The 21,139-nt window shown below is 38.0% G+C and overlaps 1 protein-coding gene and 1 pseudogene across 5 annotated transcripts in view; both read left to right on the forward strand.

Annotated features, from left to right (window-relative positions):
• The window catches only part of EXOC4 (exocyst complex component 4), a 745,858-nt gene that overhangs the window by 259,069 nt on the left and 465,650 nt on the right, over positions 1–21,139 (forward strand). The gene's annotated exons all lie outside the window — the stretch shown is intronic.
• LOC122236853 lies at positions 19,546–19,689 on the forward strand (annotated as a pseudogene).

The raw sequence follows: 21,139 nt of genomic DNA on the forward strand, positions 1-21,139 counted from the left end.
CCTAAGCAGGCTCTGCATTGACAGCAGCGAGCCTGTCGTGGGGCTTGAACTCACAAACTGTGAGTACCAGACGCTCAACCGACTGATCCCCCCAGATGCCCAGACAATGCCTATTTAAAGGTGTTCATAAAATGATTTGAAATAGTTTCACACTGATTCAGTGAATGGCATTAACTTTGTATTTGATTATCAGTACCAGTTTTATTTTTCTTTTCATTAAGGACCACTTGAATTGTTCTTTTCAAACCTGTTGATGGATTCAGAATTAAAACTTAGAGATTAAAAGTATTAATAATAAGCATATTTAGACTGGAAACATGTCATTTGAGAACTGTCAGATGACCACAGTTGTCAAAATTCTTTTTTGCTCATTTTCATTAGTCCGCAAATGCAACAGGTTGAGTGTTTGGGGAAACTTGAACTCCTTAGCTTTTGTCCCTGAACTCTTGATTGGCTTTGCAGTTTGGTGTTTGGTATTTAGTCCTCTTTGGTAATAATTTAAGAAGGCAATCAGGTTTTTTATAGCTCTTCCAAAACTCCCTTTGCATGTAAATTCAGTATCCCGATATAATCTCTACAACCTAAGATTTTTTCCCTAAGACATATTTTCATGTTTGTATTTAATCGACTATTTCTATTCATTTCATTATTTCTTGAGAGTTGCAGTAGATTACCTTGAGAATCCAGATATAATGTAATTAATTCTGTTGACTCCACCCAAGCTCTTGTTCAGTTGATATTCCCTAGTGTTGAGTTTCAGAGGAGAATTTTTATACTTTCAGTATCTAATGGTTATACTGTGGGCAAGTTCCTTTCTTCATTTTACCTGATTCTCTCATTCTATTTTTGCTTGGGTTGTGCAGCTTGACCCATCCTTCAGACAATAAGCTTTCATATATTTAATAACTATTATTAGGTTACCCTTATGCTGTCTTTTCTTCAGCTACAGTAATCACAGTTGCTTTGAGTTTTATTTCTATACTGCTTTTATAAAGCTTTAATAATTTTAGTGGCTTCTTCTCGATCTTTAGAAAACAGTAGTATGAGATTATAAAATGAACCTACCGGTGGAAGTGTGCTTGTCGTGTATCCTCTATATCAGTCAAATTCTTGGAGATCTTCAAACTGAAGCCTCCATGGGAACATTTATTATTTGTTCAACTATGGCCATAAAAATCGACTTTGCAATCATATTGAGTCATCTTGACAGTGCTGTGAGTGACAGAAACTAATCTTATCTTCTGGCTAACATTTTAAAAATGATAAATGGACCCTCAGTCTTTAGTTAGCCTATAAATGAAATTAGGTTTATCTTATTTCTCCAAGAAATAGCATTACTTAGAAAATTTTGAATTATACCTTTCTGAATGGAGTTAAATAGTAAAGGCTAGGGGCTACATTTTGATTATTATTATATACATATATAAATTTTTTTTTTTTTTGCCTGGCTTTTAGCACCAAATAATGGTGCTTTGGGAAAATGAAAGTGTAAAGAACTCAGCATATATTTCCTGAAGAGAACAAAAGATTCCTCATCGTCCCTGCTTGCAACCTAACGTGAAAATTATACTCAGATACACTGAAAAATACATGTTGAAGATACAATTTTGCCAGGTATTTGTGCTTTGATTTTTTTTTCAGATCTAAAATAAATTTTTAAATCTTGATAATCACAGCATGTGAAGGACTAATGTTTTATCTGTCTTCCTTCTAGTCCTCTAATCATTTAAAGATCAAGTTAAATTGAAATCTAGTACAATTCCTGCTGGTAAAGTGACTTTTATAGTAACTTCCGCCATTCATTTGTTTTCCCAGTAGGAAACTGATTTACCTTACTTCTCCATGTGGTTCTGATATCTTTGTTTTGAAATGGTCTTTTCTTTGTCAGTCAGGATCAATGACTTCAGAACCCATTTTTATCAGCTCCTAGAACAAATTAAATTAGGTCACCTCACAGTGTCTAATGCCTTTTGCTTCTGCATTTTAACTGAAATTTCAGAACCTCAACACTGTCAGTTTTCCCCTTTTCTCAATTCTTATTCTCCAAGACCATGCTAATAAGTTTGCTAGATGGTATTTTGTCAAATCTGAGGTTTAACCAAATCAAGGGAATTAAAGCAGTAACCTTTTTATGTTCTGTTTCTAAAGCAACAGGATATTGATGTGCTGGGTTGATTGGGTGCAGAAAAAAAATGTTATCTTCCATTTGTAGATTTCCTTCTTTTTTCCTGGTCAGCATGCTTCAGAGCTTTGTATCTCATACATGAAATAATAGAGTGATAAGGCTTGAATGAGTAGGAGGATAACTCTTCACCTTTTGTTCTGATTATTTTGTTTTTAATTCCATTTCACTTTGGGTTTTTAAAAGCCAGGGGATCTGTGTATATGCTTGGTGGTTGAAAATTTGCAAGGGATAAAAAGATTACTTAAATTTTTTTTTTTTTTTTTTTTTTTTGCGTGCATGGTAGCTATTTTCTCTGCCAAATACTTTTAAAAGAGATATTTCACCCCTCTAACACTTTAGGTTCAAGACTCTTGCTTTGTGGAGAAAAAGTATAGTAATGCCTCATTTGTTAGTATCATAAAGTGTGGCTCAAAAGTTAATTTTCCAGATAACTAAATCCTACCTCTGGGAATCACACGGGGGTTCAGTGGACGTGGTGTGGGCTTTTGAGGCAAATCCAAGTAAGAATCCGAGCTCCACCAGTTTTTAGAGGTTTAACTAGTTGTTGAACTTCTCTGAGCCTCAATTTCCTCTTTACTAAAGATGGACTTGTAGTAATGCACACTTCAGTGGTTTAGTCTCAGGATTACATGTGTATGAAATACCTAGAGAAGCACTTGATATCAGCTAGCCATTTAATACACAGTAGGTTCTTTCCTCTTTCCCGTTGGATGTCATAACTTGATTTACCTTCTCTTTCTCTTATTTCTTCACATTCTTACCGTCACAAAAACATTTAGATTTTGCATCCAGTTGTCTTGTCTTTCCATATTTGCTACAGCTTCCCAGTTAAGATTCTTTTCATCACTCCCTGGAACTATTTTCAATATTAAAGGCTTTTAAGAGCCATCTGGACTGACTATTCTCCTAATGCTTGGATTCTCTTGCCATTACTTCTTCAGCTGGTTTTCCAGTCTACATCTGCGCTTCATCATGCTGGTCATAGTGTGACCCCATCTAGCCTTAGAGGGCCATGTCATCTCAGTCTCTCATGGCAGCCCTTGAGATACATGAGGATGGCCAGCACATTCCCACTGAGCCTCTTCTTTTCCAGATGAAAACCCTCAGTTCCTACTATATATTTCTGGGTTTCCAGTGCTCTTGATATTCTGCTTGACATTCTTGACTGGTTAGGTTGGTTCAAATCACTCTTAGAAAATGGATTCTCACTACAGACATGATTTGATCTGTCTAGAGGAAAGTTGGATGATTTACTTCTCTTGTTCTAAAAACTGTATATCTGTTAATCTAATACTACTCTAGATATGTCTTTCTTTTAATGTTTATTTATTTTGAGAGAGAGATGGCAAGTGGGAGCAAAGCAGGGGCAGAGAAAGAGGGAGAGAGAGACTCCCAAACAGGCTCTGCACTGTCGGCATAGAGCCCTACACAGGGCTCTGTCCCACGAATTGTGAGATCGTGACCTGTGCCGAAATTAGGAGTTGGATACTCAACTGACTTAGCTACCCAGGCACCCCTTCTCTAGATATATCATAGCTAGTTACTCTGTTGATTCATATTGACATTTAAGAGTTCTTCACTGGTGCTGTTTCAAAGCTAGGTTTGTCCATTTTAAGATCAAGTTTATTGTGATTTAAAGCAGAATTCACTCTTTTTAGGTGGACTATTTGATGAGTTTTGACAAATATACGTAGTCATGTAACCAGCACCACACCCGATATATAGAAGATTTCCTCATTTCCAAAAGTTCCCTAATGCCCCTTTATAGTCATTCTCTTTCCTTACCCCCCAGCCTCTGGTACCTTTTCTGTCCCTATGAATTTGCCTTTTCTAGATGCTTTTCTATTCTTACATGGCTGATTTTTCTGCTTTACTATAGAACTTGATTTTTATTTTTTAAAATTTTCTTCATCTTAGCTTGGGTACATAGCTCTAGACTATCATGATCTCTTGGGATCTTAATTGTTGTTATTGTCTTCCCAGTCTCATGGCATGCATGAACTTGATATGCACTTGGCTATATTTTTTTTGTCCATGTTGTGGAAAAGTAAAAGGCTGACCAAAGAAGAGCTAAGAACAGAACTTTTGTTTGATGCTACAGAACATTCTCTAAGCTGACATTTACTTATCAGTCTCTTTGTGTTCTGTTCAAGAATATTGTTCTGCTTATGTTTATATATATATTTGTTAACCAAGGACAACACAAGAAATTTTGGCAGGTGGAAGTCTGGAACATAGTTTTCATCCTGCATTTCTATTATATACTAGTCTAACCTTTTCCACCTACCGATATGATTTTGAAACTATCATATGATACATTGTTGATTAAAATACACATTTCTCCTGACATTTCTGTTCCCTGACAGCTTTAAATTTGAAATGTGTATGCCTAGTACTTTCCATTCACCATAAGAGGTAAGAAACCTATGAATTTTGTTTCTCAACTGATTTTTTTTTCCTTACAAATTAAAATTTTTGTGAGGTATACTGTAAGACGTTTTTGTTTTTGAATTGAAGCCATGGTTTCTGTTATGAAACTCTTGTCACTTTCATTAGGTATTAAACAGCCCTACACTGGTAGGGAAGAGATGTTTTGCAGTAAATGATTTATTTTTATTAAATGAATTCTCTGAGGGCAGGGACCATGTCTCCCCTGTGTACCACTGTGATCCTAGTACCAAGAAGACAGCAGTAGGCACTCCCGGAGAAAGAATCTCTCCCGTAGCTCAACCCTTTCATAGAAGAATGTACTGTGTCCCGTTATATTCAAAACCACACCCTGTTTAGGCTTGTTTTGTGACACAGTTATGGTTGTCATTTACCCAGTTATTTTTACCTGTGTGGATTTCCAATAAAGTTTTGTTTGTTTTTTTTAACTGAGCTCCATGGTTGAGACTGTAAAACCTCTCTTTGAGCAATTTCTAGTAGTTAATGACATGAGCCTTGTTTAAGAGTGATGGCCTGACTGTTATTACCGCCAGCAGCATCATTAAGGCTTTTTGTATTGTAGCCTCCATTTTGTATGGGTTAAAAAAGCATAAGCTTTCAAATTTAGCCGACAGAACTGTATGAGTGACGTCCACTGTGCCTTAACCCCGCAGGTGAGGGACTCGTGCTAGCTTCCAGATGATTACCTGTGATGATCTTTTTGAGGTGTCAGCTTGGTTAGGCTACAGTCCCTAGTTAGTTCAATACAACACTAATCTAGCTGTTGCCGTGAAGGAGTTTTGTAGCTATGATTAAAGTCCATCACCAGTTGACTTTGAAGCGTGGGGGATCCTAGGTAATATGGGTGGGCCCGATTCCACCAGCAAGAGGCCTTAAAAGCAGAGCTGCCCTACCTCTTTGAAGAAGGAATTCTGTCCATGGGCTCCCGAGAGGGAGCCCCTGCCCTTCCTGGAGAGCCTGCCCTGTGGGTCTCCGACTTGCCTAGCCAGCCCCCAGTCACTTCCTTGTAATCTCTTCACCTTTATCTCCTACTGATACTCTTTCTCTGCTTGAACCATGACTGATAAATTACCCCTCAGAGAGGGGGTTTCTGATCATTTTATAATGAAAAATGTGACGAAAGCATGCTTCCTAACACATCAGGCTGTTGCTATGTGACTTTTGCTAGGTGAGAGATGCTTCCATTTTGCACACATCAACCGCACTGCCGTAATTTGACGTTTGATTTTTTTTTTCCAGGTTTTTCTTCAGAAAGAAAGGTTCATCTTACAATTTTACTGCATGAAGAGGATAGGGAGATAATGTTTTTGTAATTTGAGTTGTTTTGAAATTGCTCTGTTTACTTTTTTGGAAGGAGAAAAGTAACTGCTGTGCATTTTGATTTACTGCCTTCAGTAGTTAGAGAATATGTTAGCATAAGGTTTAAAATGTGAACGTTCTAGAGCACCAGTACAGAGAATTGATACATAGAGGATGTCAGTTATTCTGAAGCTATATTCCAGGATTCTGTCACATGCTGATAAAGGGCCAAAGCATATGGATCTCCATATGGTATTTCTTTTGGGGTCCTTCCCACCTGTAATCTAGCTGCTTTTCATTCATTTAAATTTGTCCAAGAGGTAAGCAGACTAAATATGGAAATGGAAATAATATGCCAGTGTTAAAATGCTGAAGTTTGGGATGAGTTACTGTTATTACAGTAATTACCAAGAAAAAAAATAATTCATTAAGTAAGTGCATTAGTGCTATAGTAGTGGGGTTTCTATTACCTCATTAACAGCAGGGAGCAGCGTATCCATTTCTGACTTGGGGAGTGGAGAGGAAAATTAATTTTTTTTTTATCTTAGTGAGTCTTTAGAGAAGATAGAGTTAGATCATTTTGGACATCCTTAAATGTAATAATAATAATAATGAATTTAAACATGTTTTCATGGTTCAGGGATAATGGTGTTGTGAATAGCATTTGGCATTTTGATTGAATATAAAAAGTAATAAAATTAGTTGCATTCTGACTGCATGATATTGCGGTTGTTTTATATCATTAAGAACCTTGATTTCAGAAATGGAAAAAAAAAAAAACAACTTCACTGAACCTGGTTTCAGACCTCATATAAATGCCTCTCTAAGCTCCAGACAGAGTTACTGGTTTATTTGTCAGCTAGCATTGTTTTACGTCGCGTCTTAAATGTTTTAGCTTTTCTTCAAAGCAGGTGTTTTAATAGGGCAGAAATCATCGAGGATGTCTGTGTTACTGTTGTCATGTAAAAACAAAAAGGTACTTCTTGTTTACAGTTTAGCAAACATCTGAGACTTTTAACTGGGGGTATTAAAATTTTTTTTTAATGTTTGTCTAGTTTTGAGAGGTAGAGACACAGCGGAGCAAGGCAGGGGGTGGGGGCAGAGAGAGAGGGAGACACAGAATCCGAAACAGGCTCCAGGCTCCGAGCTGTCAGCACAGAGCCTGATGTGGGACTTGAACTCGTGAACTGTGAGATTGTGACCTGAGCTGAAGTCGGACGCTCAGCCGACTGAGCCACCCAGCACCCCTAACTGGGGGTATTTTTATTGATACCCACATGTTAGGGAAATTGAGGCATTATTATTGATATTTGAAATTCTTTCAAAAGCCAGATACACTAGGAATTACCTCCTTCCCACCACTGACACCCGCAGGGTTAGTTATTCCTGAGACTCAATGTTACTTGGAATGGGCTTGGAGGGAGGAGTATCTCTAGTTGGGACTGGTGGTAGAACTGATCATATGCATCTAATCAATACAGTCAGCCCAGTCAGCCCACATGAATGTATCCACCATGGTATTCATAGCCTGTTACACGCTGTCTGGTGTGAAGCACTAAACACCATATTTTCTTGATAAGAAAACATAATTTTTTCTTATGGTATTCATGGTATCTTAGGTATTTATGAATTCAAGGCACATCTTGTTTACCTTCTTCAAAAATTAAGAAATCTTTTGAACAAAATATGTTTGAGATAACAAAGGAAGGAACAGAACTTACCCTTCTTCATGTCTGATCTCTTTGCTTTTTTTGTATAGTTGAAGGGTCCTTGGGTTGACGTGCACTGAGCTCTAATACTGTCTTTGCCATTTAATAGCAGGCAGGTGACACTGGGCACATCTCAGGCACGGAGTCATTATTGATAAGGTACAGACAGTATTCTATATCCTACTTAGCTTTACAGGATTATCATGAGAATCAAATACAATGGATAGAAAGTGGTTTTTATAAAGTATGATATACATGTAAAAGGTATTATTAAATCACAGTATGTCTGTAATTCATATTTTCCCATTCCCATGGCCCCAGTTGATTCGGGCCTTTTGCTGCCTCGCACTTGGACTACATCTGTCTTCTCTTAAAGAAATTCCGTCTGCTTTTGTGGACTGCGTTGAGTGGTCTTCAAATAATATTATAAATACGTTGCTTTCCTTTTCAAGACTTCAATATGCCACCTGTCTACTCTTCCAGTTGCTGCTTTCTTTTTGTGCTTCTTCCTCTCTTTGCATTCCCTGAACATTCCGGCTCTTTATACTTGCCACCCCTGGTGCCTTTGCACGTGCTGTTAGTTAGTTCTACCTTGAACCCTTTCTCACTTTAAACCCAATTTGTACTCACTCAATAAAGTCTGTCTTCCAAAGTCCATCTCAAGTATGATTTTCGGCCTTTAAGTATCTTCCGGACTCTACCAGACCCAAATTTTCTTTAAGAGAAATGGAGTAGATAAGGGGAGCCAGGAATAAGGGATGACGACCAGGGCAAGTCAGTATGACCCAGCTAGATTTTCCATGTTCCCAGCATGGTGAGAGGTGGTCACAGGGTTTATTTTGCTGTTGGAAAATCTAAAGTTGTGGTAGGTTTTTAACTCGATGGTAGCATGTCACCAGTGCCTCGTGCTACCACCCATGTCTATTCTATGGTGCTTAAACTTTGTTTTACCTAGTAAATAGATGTTATGTAGATCTATAAATATTCCTATTTTATAAAATGAAGCAATACAAATTTTAAATCTTACAATGTAAATTCCTTGGGAAATGTGCTGTTTAGAGGAATGCAGAAGTAAGCTATCTTGAAATTGAAAATTCAATTGTACATTGAAAAATTTCGGGTTACCTGTTACATAAATTGAGATATTTGAATGTCAGCTTCTCTCAGGTCATACTTATTCCATGTTAATATCTGTAGGAATGCAGCCCAGGCCAATTCCTTAAAGCTATAAAATTTTATAGACTGTATTACCATAGGTTGATCAAACTTTAAGCTTTAGCGTTTGGTGATGAAATACTATTCTCTAGAAGTCTTTATTGTTAATAAGGTTTGGGCAAGAAGAATCTTGAAATATGTTTAAATTCTAGGTTCCTAAGCTTGCTGCTCCAAAAATAGAAATGTTATAATTTTTGTCAATATCAAAATAAGTTGATCTCTGGTAGAGAAGTTCATTGCTTCTGTCCTTCAACCTTCATCTGGTGCTAGGTTAGTATCTAACCACTCTGCCTGATGTGTGCTTCAAAATACAACCAAACTGACTTTTCTCTAATAAAATTACCATACATCAGGATTCTAATCACAGAGCATATTTCAGGTTTTAGACTTGGTCTCCATTGTCATTTTTTCTTTCTTAATGTACTTGAATCTGCTCTTGTCCCAGGTCTGCCTATCATTCTGTGTGTCAGTTTTCATCCATAGAGCCCTACCTGACCTCTTAGAGTCTAATGTCTTCTCTTTCCTATTTCAGTAGTTCCTTATATATTAATAATCATCACATTGTATTACAATTTTTTATTTATACATTTGTCTCCTCAACTTGACTGTGAGATCCTTATGGGCAAGAATCCTGTCTTACTAATTTTTTTAGCACCTTGTGCCTTGCAACTTACAAGCAGTAAATGTTTATAGAATCAAAAGATGGGTTAACTGAGAGCAAACTGGTGGTTGCCAGAGGGGAGGTGGTAGGGAAATGGGTAAATAAAGGGAATTAAGAGTACACTTAACCTTGATGAGCACTGAGAAATGTATAGAATTGCTGAATCCTTATACACCTGAAAGCAGTGTAATGCTGTATGTTAATTATACTTCAATTAAAAAATGACAGATTAGCGAGCATAAGATTCTCCATCTTCTAGCTCCCCTTATGTATAGCAGTATGCATAAAATATATAGAAACCTCTAAAACGTTGCTATGGATGGAAAATATTTGGGAAAGCAGTGGATTAGAAGTTATTGGAAAGTTGAATCTAGCCTGTAATGCCCCTGGGTATGGATTAATTCCTGTAACACAGAATGGCCTGGGCAAGTTATTTATCTAAATAACAATGAACAAATATTTATTGAGCCTCCATCAGCTTAGGGAGCTGTGGAGATTTGCCTGTTCTTTGCACAGAGTAAAGTGTCTGGATAGATTGAAAAAGTAGCAATGATTACATTTTTTTTTTTTTTTTTTTTTTTTTTAAGAGGCAGAAAGAGAGCACAAGTGGGGGAGGGACAGAGAGAGGAGACACAAAATCTGAAGCAGGCCCCAGGCTCTGAGCCATCATCACAGAGCCCGACGCGGGGCTCAAACTCACAAACCGCGAGATCATGGCCTGAGCCGAGGTCGGACGCTCAACCGACTGAGCCACCCAGATACCCCAAAATAGCAGTGATTAAAATACCTTTTATCTTTGCCGGTCACTGACTGTGCAGTGGTTAAGAAGATGGTAGTACATTAGCTATGTGTTAACTCTTTTCCCAGGCAAGACATTTCATGTCTCACCCTCAAAGATACCTATAATTTATTTTTAGGTGTATTTATTTCCTCACTCGAGTTTTCTTTTTTGAGTAATACCTATATGCCCCTATTTTTATTTTATTTTTACAATAAAATTTACAGACATTAATTTTTTCTATGAAACAGCTTTATATTCAGAAGCTCTAAGGTCCCATGAAATACACCTAGAACACAGACTTTAGAATCAGACTGCCAGATATATGTATGTATGTATATTTTTATTTTAGAGAGAGAGAGGGCAAGCAGGGGAGAGAGGGTGAGGGGCAAAGGGAGAGAGAAAATCCTAAGCAGGCTCCGTGCTTAGCATGGAACCTGACACCGGGCTCATGACCCCGGGATCATGAAATCAAGAGTCAGACACTCAGGGTACTGAGCCACCCAGGTGCCCCAGACTGCTCTTTGTTCCTTCAGCTTCATGAATTTAGACAAATACTTGACATCACATTGGTATTTTGTCATCTCCAAAACAAGGACAACAGTGGTTACCTATATCATAGGGTAAATTCTGAGGATTAAATAGATAATGCACAGAAGACTGTTACCAGTGGTTGTTAACTATGATCACACACACTCTATACGCAACTGTTTTTGAAGTAAAAATAATGGCATGACACTTCTACATAGCTGGCAAAATGCAGTTTTTTTAATTTTCAAAATGTTGAATGTTTCACCTTTTATATACGTAAACATATAAGGTAGCTAGGCTCTTATGAAAGAATTGGCCAGGCAAATTAGGTTGCTGCTGACAGAAACAGGATGTGTACCTCACTGAGAAAATTGTTACACCTGAGGTAGCTTTTCACGGACTTCATTTTTCCTGTCACTTGGTGCCCATAGTGATGCTGTTGCAGGGTCGCTTGGTACCAGTACTCTCCATCGCCAGAATGTTCCTAATGGATTGCTGTAACTTTAATGAAATCCAGTCTTGCTGAATCACTAAACCTGCTTTCTCCTAGAAGGCTCTTTATTGGGAGCTGACAGATCACCTCTCCAGAGCTTTCAGACGTCCTGGCTCTCTAATTCTTCTCCATAACGAGTTTTGTGCTGCATGATAAAATATTCATGTTAAAATAGGTTCTAAACTAATTATCTGCAGCCAGCAGTTGCCAGTGCAGTCATTTGCTGTTAGCTTGGCTCAAGTTAATGGCTTGTATTTCAGTACAAATAGTCCCTTCTGGCTGTTTCCTGTCGCTGATTCTTATCCTAAATGGAATTTCCATACATATCTAGAGTTAATTCTTCTTATTTTGAGAAGAGATTTCTTGCCCTACTTTTTCCATCTCATTTTGTTAAGATGAACTTGATTTTAGTGTCCAGTTCCTTATTGTTCCCCTCCATCTTCTGTCCCTGTGTCACCGCCAAATTCATGACTCCCACCCTGACCGGGAAGAGAGTAGTCAGGTTCCAACTTTATAGTCGATGGAATATGCCATATCAGCTTTTTAAAGAAACAAAATAAATACCATGTAAAGGATGAATTTTGGCATTTAAGATGGGCACTTAGGCTTAGATGCTGGAGACCTACAAAGGGGGTCTGAGGAGAATTAACCACTTTAGGAAGGATCATGGGGCTGGATGTGAGGAAAAGGAGACACCAATGGAGTGGTTTGGGTGGGTATCAGTGGAAATGATGAATGAAATGCTGAAGCCGTAGGTATTTTCAAGAGCAGAGGACTAAGGACTTTGTCTCTGGATAATCCACAGTGAAGTAGAAGTGAAAAGAGAGGAAGCCAAGCAAGTCAGGGAACCTTCCCCGTATCCAAGGCCAGGGTTGGGTTTCCTGCCCAGGTCTTTCGTTGATCCTTTCTGTTCCTACATGTTTCCGCAATGAGTGAGTATGAACGGAGTTAAGTCGGAGACATTACATGGTTCGGTAGAGGGTGGGCTTTCTTTGGAATCTGAGTGCCTCTCACCTCAGCAGCCCCAGCAGCATCTTGGCCACTGAGCTCTTCAGAAAACAGCAGCTAACCTAGAGCAGGTGACTGGGGTGTTTGACCACGGAGACACATACTCATCCCTTCAACTAAATTATACAGCTTTTCTTCAACTCCTTTTTCTTCGAACGTTGTAGGTATCACACTCTTTTAAGTACCACCTGGCCTCCTCTCCTCCTTCCCAACTACAGCAAACACAAAAATCCTAAGTTGCATATTGATTCTCTGTCAGTTAATTGATACATGCCATATGCATTCTATAAATGGCCTACGGATTTCATGAGTCCAGTGTTCGTGATTCGGTTTTAAAATAAAGCTTTCCATTTTTCACGAGCTTATAAAAAAACTAGAATTTTACTTTAAATAAATAGTTACTAGATTTGTACTGTTAGAACCTGTCAAGATGTGAATAGTAAAGAAAATTCTCCTGATACTAACTGCTCAAATCCAGCAGTCCATTTTTCATTGTACTTAAAAGAGCACACGCATGGGGAATTAGTGTGGTAAGTGTTTTCCCCTCACGCGTTGTTTCTGACCTATGTCATATGTTTGTTAATTCATCTGCTTTTTATTCCTTGATCAAAGCCGAAATATGCCTGTTATAACACCCACGGTAAGATGCTTCCTGAAAGGAAATGTTAGCTGACATTTTGGTTCTCTTCTTTCTTTTTTTAGTAAAAACATTTTTGTCCTGGAATCTGTTATAAATGTGGTTCCCAGGAAATGTGTAAAAGGGAAATCTAATAAAAGTGTTAGTTAGAATTGTGGCTTCTGAGAGTTCAGGTATAACTTAAAATTAAGTTATTGCATATTTTGTATTTCAGGTTTTAGTTATAACTTCATAATAATCAATGTCTTCAATTAGATGTATGAACAGTCGTTTCTTTTAAGTTCATAAAATACCTGAGGTATTTTGGGGTGGGTGGGTAGATATTGACTACTTAATGGGAAAAATGTGTTTAAGCTGACACCTCCCTGCTTTTAATGGTAGGACAATAATTTTGGAAACTACAAACAAATGTTACATGTATTCTTTAAATCTCTTTCCTATTCTCTTTTTTCAGTTTTAAAGGAATTAATGTTTTATGTTTTTCTGATAGTCCCCATGGACATAGATGTATGTATTCACTGAAGAGAGAAAAGATGGAAATTGTATGTAATGGGATCCTGATCATTTAAGATGTCTTGAGAGTTAACGCTGTTGATACTTGTTCCTGTCATCTGCTAAACTTATAGCTGCTCAGAAGGAGAATGCTCCTGGTGGCGGCCTCTAAGAGATGTATGAGGGCTGGAAGAATGAAATTCTGTACCCAGCTAGGGTGCCTCCGGGATCCCCTAAGACTGGCCATGTTAGCCCTCTCTGCTATTTTAAGCCTGAAGGGCTCATGAGGAGAAATGTATGATAATACACAGTAATTATATAAAATGTGTATCTGATTTTAAGCAGTTCAGCCAATTACCCTCAGCTTTGGTTTGCATTTGGTATGTATTTCTATTTTCCTTTTTCCCCAAATTGTCAGATTCTTATCTCTTGACCGTTTTTCTCTACTTCTGGATATATTCTCTACTTCTCTACTTGTATATATTCTGGATATCCTTTTTCATTAAATACGACAAAATTATTTTCTCTCAGTTTGTTGCTCATTTTTTAAACCTTGTGTGCAATATCTATCATTATGCAAAAGTTTAAGGATTTATGTCATTAATTCTATCTATTTCTTCCTTTATAGCTTATTGGTTTTTAACCTTTTTAAAATAACCCTTCCCTGGAAAAACAGCTGTGACTTGGGGACTCAGATGCCATCATGTTTTCATCCGCTTTCTCTCTTTCTTTCTCTCCATTTCTCATCTTCCTGTCTACAAGTTGGTTTCATTCTTAACTTCCTGCTGTAGACCATCCTTTTGTAAGTGGTTCCTGGGCTTTTCATCTACCCAGAAAGAGACTGATTCTTTTGCTCTTCAGTCCAAAAATCTCAGTTTGGGTCAGCTACCCTTCATGGCATCCTAGAAATGAAGTCATGCAAGAACATGGTCAGCCCCAACCAGAACCACAGGGATAAAAGTGTAGTGACTAGTAAAAGGCATCCTTAGATGCCTGCCTGCTGTAGCTTAGGTACATGGGTATGGTTCTGGGCTCTCTAGAAATTATAATTTAGCTATTGGCCTGTGCCTGTTCCAGTTCAGTGTGGTGTGCTGTTGTCCTTAGAAACCAGTAGGACAAGTACTTTCTATTTTTATCCTTTAGAAAATATTTTTGGCTGGTGTTTGTTCTTCCAGATGAAATTGAGAATTAGCATGTCAGGTTCTATTACACATCTCTTTTTTGATGGGAATATATTGAATACATAGATATATAAGCTCAGAATTGGCTTCTTATTCTGAGACTTACTTTCTAGAATCATGGTATAACTCCATTTTTTTTCAACCTCTTTATGTTAAAGTATCTTACATGGCTGTATTAGTGTCAAATGAATATTTGCGATTTCTCCTTAACCAAATAAAGCTTCATGGAATAATTATAATTTAGGAACACATGTAAGTAAAGGAAGAAAATAAAGGTTTCCTATAGTCCTGCCACTCAGAAATAACTATTTACATTGACGTACATGATGGGGTTGCATCTTCCTTGCACAGGGGTTGAATTTTAGGATACAGAAATGGTACTTGTATCATTCAGAATGCATTCAGTTGTACATAACAGGAAACCTGATGATTGTAGGAGTTTATTATTCACATAAAAAGTCTGGAGATAGGCGGTTGGTTCAGTGATGCAATGAAATCAGAGCTAATTCTGTACAGTTCTTTTGGCTTTTCTCAGGTGGTCACAAGATGGCTGCCGCAATGCAGTCATTATATTCATGTTTGAGGCAAGAGGGTAAGGGATGGGATGCATCAGTTTGTCCCTTTGTTAGAAAAAGGAAGGCTCTGAGGCACCTGGGTAGCTCAGTCAGTTGAGTGTCTGACTCTTGATTTCGGCTCAGGTCATGATCTCATGTTTTGTGAGTTCGAGCCCCACATCGGGCTCTGCGCTAGACAGTGTGGAACCTGCTTGGGATTCTCTGCACCTCTCCTGCTCTCTCACTCTCTCTCTCAAAATAAATAAACTTTAAAAAAATAAAGAAAAAGGAACGCATTTTCAGATAATCTCACATTATGTCTGCTCACTTGACCATCCCTCTATGCAGGTAAGGTTGACAAAAGCCAGCCTTTGGCATTTTAGCCTCTGTTGTGGTAAGTGAGGTTGGATCTGCCTTGGATGGCCATTCAACACTACCTGTCTTTGCAAAAAAGGTGAAAATCACCATTGGAAATATTTTAAATTGTACAAACCCAGTTTCGTACCCAAGGTAGAGATATCGAGATATCGAGATAACGTCTTAAACCAGTATTTCCCAATACCCCTTAATTAAGTCTTCATTCCCCGCCGCCCCAAGGGGTTTCTAAGAAGCCTTTCTCTCTACTTGGCTACCACCTGTACAGTGCAGGACAGAGCCCTGGAAATCCTAGAAATAATTTATACTTGGTTTCCCTCAGTTTTAAATGCCATTCCTTGACTCATTGAGACTGAATTACCTTGGCCGTTGCCCAGGAGTTGGAGTGATGACTCCAGTTGTGTTTGCTCGTTTGCTTTTAACTGCTAAAAAATAGTTGAGCTTCTGTGAAGGGTGCTTTTGCTCTCTGTCAGCTCTGCTGTCCTCTTCCACGCTGCCCAGGCCCAGAGTTTGGTTTCTGCTGCCATGATAGACAAGGAGAAGGCAGCGAGAGAAGTTTCCCTGGGCCATGCCTGACCTCTGGATTAGCCTCACGGTGCCTCTCTGACTCTCGGGTTCTGTTTTCCTCAGTTCCTCTGCTTCCTGAAATTGCAGCCTTGTGCTTCTGGTTCGCGTGGTTCTCTAAATCCCATTCATCTGGCACTTCCAGACTTGTCATTTTTATTAGGTCTCATTGCTTCAGCAGTTATGGCATACCCCTGACAAATAGAGTTCTTTCTTACCTAGGAAAAATATTAGCTTTAGTTTAACCATAGCTGTTTTCTGCAAGTGTGTGAAGAGCTGGAAAATTGCAATTAGTTTCAGATAAGCACAGATGAAATATTCTTGTTTTGTACTAAGGCAACAAATTGAAAGAAGGATTGAGGGCATTGAGTCATTGTAGTGTCTAATGATACAACTAATGCATTATGGGGCTCATGTATCATACTGGGACCTTGTTACTTATGAAATCTAAAATAAAAGGATCTTAATGTGTCCTTACTAATCCTTGTGCCTCTTAATAAGAGCTTTTAATTTTTAGTCCCGGGGTTAGTCATCACATTTTTGTACTGCTAGCCCCCCTGTGGCCAAACTCAGTACTAATTAATTTTAATAATAGACTTATTAGGAATGTGCTGGCCTACAGGGATAGGCTGGTGACTCATGAAGTCATGGGAAGAGGATGAAATCATTGTGGTCATTTCAGTGCCACTTAAAAAAAAATTCAAATGGCTGTTTCAGGGCAAGGAGGACTGTTTGTGGTCAGCATTTGGGAGGTTGAGTGTTAAATTGCATTGGTTTGATGTGTACTGGTGGGTTGTCAAACTCTGCCACTGATGGTCATTTAAAAAAAATACTTATTTTGAGAGAGAGAGAGAGAGTAAGAGCACACGGGGGAGGGGCAGAGATAGAGGGAGACAGAGGGTCCTAAGTGGGCTCTGTGCTGACAGCAGAGAGCCCAACTGGGGGGGCGGGCGGAGGGGGGGCTTGAACTCACAAACCGTGAGATCATGATGTGAGCCAAAGTCATGATCTGATTGAGCCACACAAGTGCCCCAAGAAGTGTATGTTTCTAAAGAATTAGCAAATGAGCTCTCTCATGAGCATCTGTAAGCGTTGAGTTTCATTGAGCTGCAGCTGCTATTGGCTGTGAGGTTTCCAGTTTTATTTCTCCATTGCTTCCCCATCATCATATGTCACTTTATTTCCTCTTTTCTGTTGTTGCCTGGGTCAGATGGGTTTGCTTGTATAGAGAACAATTAGGATGCTCTAGTTATTTTTAAGAACCTAAAGACAAGTACACTTGTCTGTTAGAACGCTTCCTCCAAACACCTCTTAACAGTTGAATTGAATCTGCACCAGCTGTAGCCTCGTTATGTGTGGTTTGAGTGGGAGGTGTCTGATACATGGTCTGTGTTTCCTGTCTGTGTTTTCATGGAAATGGATTTGGTAAAACTAAGTGACATCAGTTAGAAAAATGAGACAAACCCAATACTAGATGAAGACCTTGCAAAATTGGGCCTTAAAACATAGTGGTTCAAATATACTTGCTCACACTTTCAACATGAATGCAAAATTGGGTGATGGTAGAAAATTGTTTAGGCACGGTTGCCAGGAATTGAATTAATTATACACTGAGACCACTCTCTTTGACGCCAACCACTCTGTCTATCTGTATTTGCTGCTGAGTTACTCTTTTGGGCATGATTTGTTTATTTGGGGGGGGGTGGTTTGGTTTCAGAGAGAAAGGTTGACAGAGGATCCAAGGCGGGGGGGGGGGGGGGGGCTCTGTGCTGACAGCAGAGAGCCCGATGTGAGGCTCGAACTCACCAACTGTGAGATCATGACCTGAGCTGAAGTCGGACGTGTAAGTGACTGAGCCACCCGGGTGCCCAAATGGTTTAATTTTTTACAAGAACGTGAGTTCAGTATCATTTATGAAGGTATGCAAATGCATTGGCCTGAATGAAAGTGAAGATAATAGATTCCATTTTTTTAGCATGATTTTAATTTAGCCACATTTTCATGAATTTTAGATTTATAGCCTTCTAATGCCAGGAATTATATTTTGGGTTTGGAGTGAAGAGGGCCAAGGGCTAGACTTGAAACTCCTGTGTGCTTTATCTATAATCTCTCTGGAAGTCAGAAACCAGCAGTGAGAGACACGCAAGAGGCAGTGTTAAGAGAGTGGTTATCTCATGAGCTGTAGAGGTAGGTAGTATTTAACCCATCTTTGTCTCAGTTTCTTCATCTGTCTAGTGGAAACAATAATAGGACCTATCTCACAGGGTGGTTGTGAGCGTCATAGAGAAGAATACACATACAGCATGACTTAACACGTCGTATGTACGTTAATAGGATTAGGATTTAACAACACTCAAATGTTCTTTCTAGTGAGTAAATTCTTAAACCATTGTAAATCAATCCTCTGAATTAAGTTTGTTTTTTTTTTTTAACAAGAAACATCATTTATTCGTGATGCGTGATCAGTATGCATTGACTAAAGATGCATGTTGAAACTCAATTACTTGGTCTTCTACCCACTAGAATATTAGCTCTAGCAGGGCAGGGACCATGCTTGTTTTCTTCTCTCTTTTATCCTTTGTGCCTTCAACAAGGTCTTTCACATAATAGGTGCTCAGTAAATGTTTGTGGAAAGAATGAAGGATGCCTGCCATTGTAAATGCTTTCAAGAAACTAGATTTAAAGGATTTTGTGATTATGCATAGGTAATCTTGTTATACTGGAGAATTATGTTTCTATGGATATAATAATATTGGACTAAAGATTTAGAATATTTTAAATGACAAATCTGGGCAGCTCTATGGAGTCATGTAGGATGTGAAGAAAAACGGAAGTTTTCACATGTGTTTGTGTACTCCGTAAAAGTACTGATGTGAGAATAAAATCATTTGGCTTTTTTTTCTTTCTTTAAAACTTTGATACACCATGCTGCCCTAAAAAAAGCCTTCGATTTTACTATTTTGAAAAAGTCAACGTAAATAGGTAACACACCCTTATGATTCAGAATTCAAAAGTTTAAAAGTGTGCCTGGTAAACATCTCACTGCGACCCCCGTAGACCAGCCACTCTACCATTTTTCCCAGACAGCGGATACCTTTAGTTGCTTAAGTACCATTTCAGGGGTAGTTTTTGCATAAGTAAGCAAATATGTCTATATTCTTTATTCCTTCTTTACATTGGTGGTAGCGCATTAGAAATACTGTTCTGAACATGGTTGTTTTCATTGGATGTGTCATGGAGTTTTCTTTCTTCTTTCCTTTATTATGGTGAGAGCATTTCATTGAACTGATAAACCATAAGTTAGAGAACTGCTCCTCTGTTAATGGGTATTCAACTTGTTTCTGATTTTTTTCTTATCACAAGCAGAGCTGCAATATAAATGTATGAATATAGGAGTCTGCAGACTCCACTGGGTATCGCCTCTCGGCCTTTTGGCTAAGATCAAGTGCAGACCCCACTGGTTATGACATTTGTGATTTAATGGACACTGTCATACTGACCACCCTGGTGGTTGTGCCAGCTTATAGTTTCACCAAACTAGGTTTGAAACTATTTCTTTGCATTCTTATCCATATCCATATAATGGATATTCAGTCAATATCCACTATATTACCAAGCTCTTGACTCATTCCCTTTCTGACATGCAACAGAAAACAGTGTTTTAGTTTGAATTTGTATTTTTCTTCTCAGGTTCAACTTTATCTATCTATCTATCTATCTATCTATCTATCTATCTATCTATACACACACACACACACACACACACACACACACACACACAAACACACACATATATATGTTTAAGAACTTTCTATATTTCCTTTTTGTGTGACCTATTTATATTATTTTGTATAATTTTTAATTAACTCATTTTCCCCCTTTTTTGTTGATTTGTAGGGATTCATTAACAGGTAAGTGAGCACTTTGAGATATGAATTTCCAGTTTTTTCCTATTGATCTTTTGACTTTCCTTACCATAGTTTTTGCCATCAGAAATGTTTGATTTTTATTCTGTTAAGTAGAACAAGCTTTTCTTCTATGGATTCTTTGTGACTCAATTACAAAAGAGTTCTACTGGCTGAGGTTATAATGTGAGGAATTTTCTCATTATTTCTTTCATTACTTTTATGTTTAATTTTTTTACATTCAAATTTTCAATCCACATGGAAATTATCCAAATATAAATGATGGAAAAATCATTTGACTTCTGCTTTGATTTTGCTTTATTTGTGATCTCACCAAGTCACCTAATTTTTATCGAGTACATTTATATGCAAGAAACCTTGCTGCACACCCTCTTACTGGGTACCTTATAGCTTAGTAGGATTGATAGGATTTCCAAATCAAATTATACAAATAATAACACAACAAGTGTGATCAGTTCAATGGTAGAGATGTTTGGGAATGCAAAGAAAAGAGTGCTTAATTTTTTCTGCATATAAGAAGGGACAGGACTCATAAAGAAATATGCAGATCATAATAATTTTTGAACCAATTAGTGTCTCAAAGCAATTTCATTTTATAAGATGCTCATTGAAAGATTGATATAGAAGAACAGGTACAGTCTGAATTCTAAGAATGTTGAGTGTGTGGTATGAATAGATTAACTAATGATATGATTCACATTGATAAGCCTGGCATCCCTAGTGATATATTTTTTAGCTAAGAAAATAAAAAAAGAAAAAAAGAACTAGGGAAACAAATTTGAGAGAGCCAGTTTTCAAGATGAGGGAGAAAATGGCACTATAAGAACAGTAACATACCAACTTTATGAATTTGGAACTCCCTTTGAGAAAGAACCAAGAATAATTAACTAAGGTTTAACTTTTTTAAAGGTCAATATATCAGTAAGAAGGAGTTCAGATAACTAAAAGATGACAGTAAGTTGTGAGGCGATGAAGGAAGAGAAGCTTAATCATGTGGGGAAATGTGTAATACTTGGTACAAGAAGAGAAAGTAAGCGGAGAGTTTTCCGTCACGCCACAGGACTTGAATGAAGGGGACGTCAA

The sequence above is a fragment of the Panthera tigris genome, chromosome A2 (genome assembly GCF_018350195.1).
Source record: "Panthera tigris isolate Pti1 chromosome A2, P.tigris_Pti1_mat1.1, whole genome shotgun sequence".
Taxonomy (NCBI): Eukaryota; Metazoa; Chordata; class Mammalia; order Carnivora; family Felidae; genus Panthera; species Panthera tigris.